The sequence below is a fragment of the Pteropus vampyrus genome, unplaced genomic scaffold, assembly GCF_000151845.1.
Source record: "Pteropus vampyrus isolate Shadow unplaced genomic scaffold, Pvam_2.0 Scaffold173, whole genome shotgun sequence".
Taxonomy (NCBI): Eukaryota; Metazoa; Chordata; class Mammalia; order Chiroptera; family Pteropodidae; genus Pteropus; species Pteropus vampyrus.
This window is the reverse complement of record NW_011888954.1, coordinates 1,346,203-1,347,817: the sequence shown is the minus strand read 5'-3', so window position 1 is coordinate 1,347,817 and position 1,615 is coordinate 1,346,203. Positions and strand designations below refer to the sequence as shown.

Below are 1,615 nucleotides of genomic sequence, written 5' to 3'. Positions count from 1 at the left end.
AATTACCTTTTGTTCACTTTTTAAATATTTCTTTGCACAAAGATAATTTTTAAACACTGTTTACAACTTTGGAAAGTAAACTTATAGGTATCTTAAATGAATGAATGCTGGTTAACACTTAAGGGTTTACCGCCAACCCTGCCACTAATTTTAAGGATTTTAGTTGCCTGGGGCAGGATCCTTCTCCTTTTCTCTATGACAAAACACTCCTTACTGGCACCCACCACCAACCTGACCCCATAACGACTGGACGTCCACACAAGGAATTTGTCCTAGGCCTCAAGCCAGTGCCACCCTAGGGCTTCCCTCTACTGTCACCCGGAAGCAGAAACTCACCCACAACAGAAATATTACCAGATCTCGTTGCTCTATGACCCTTAGAAGACCTCTCAAAATGGTTATCCAGAAGCCACCACCAACAGAGCCTTCACCCTCGGTCCACGCCACATCTCCTCCTCAAGAAACCCTTCTCCCTGCCCCTACCATAGTCAGCACAGAGCCTGTTACCCAGCTGCATGGGGCCTGACTGTGAACAGAACTGAGTCCTGCTGATCTTCTACTTTATTTCATTTTCTATATTTTTTAATACACGATCACATACAATGTCCCATATCCTCCCATTAATGACTCTGTAAGAGAACAATCACACTCTAATTTTGTGGGTAGAAAACCTGAGGTCCAGAGACTTGTCCTAAGACAAGTGTCCTAAGACGTGTGCCAAGAAGTGAGAAATTCTAATGAGAAAACGTAATGGAAAAAAATATTATTTACTGCGTCAAATGCACAAATACTATGATAAAGTAAACAAAAAAAATTACAAAATACCTCTAAGAAAAAGCATAACTCTTCATTGAGGAACATGCAAAAGAAACCTAAAAGAGCTTTATTCCTAATAAATTGACATATGTGTCAATTTTACACCAAATTCACCACCAAAGTGAATTTGCAACCTGACAAAATTACTTTAAATTTCACACAAATAATGACAGTATCTATCATTTCCTGAGCACTATGTGCCAAATACTTCGCATACATTATCTCATCCAACCTCACCCAAACAAGTGAAGTAGGTATTATTATTACCTCCTTCTAATGGAAGAGAAATTTGAGGCTCAAAATTTTTAAATTATTTGCTGGAGGTCAGAGAGATGGGAAAGAGGAGAGACGGGCATAGAGCCAAGGCTGCCCCCACACACAAGCAATCATAATGGATATTAGTAATTAAAAAAGGGTTGAAAAATACTACAGCAAGGTTTACATTGCCATTTTGTTAAATTATAAAGTTATGATAACTGAAACAATGTGGATCTTCCATAAGAATGTACTTTTAAATGACACGAAAAAGATAGCTTAGAAAAATACACATAATTATTTCTTATGGAATAAAAAGTAAAACTTCAAATCAGTGAGAAAAGAGTGACCAATTAGAAATGCTGTAAAAATTATATGATTATTTGGGGGGAAAGAATATGGTTCTTACTTCTCAGTACATGTTAAAATAAATTCCAAATAAAGAGTTACATGAATATATAGAAAAAAGAAAGAACTAGAAGAAAATAAAGCTGGATATTTATCTGATGACACACACACACACACACACACACACACACACACA

At 36.8% G+C, this 1,615-nt stretch overlaps 1 protein-coding gene across 2 annotated transcripts in view; it reads right to left on the bottom strand.

Annotated features, from left to right (window-relative positions):
• Positions 1 to 1,615, bottom strand: part of CLIP4 (CAP-Gly domain containing linker protein family member 4) — a 54,398-nt gene that overhangs the window by 2,886 nt on the left and 49,897 nt on the right. The window lies entirely within an intron of this gene.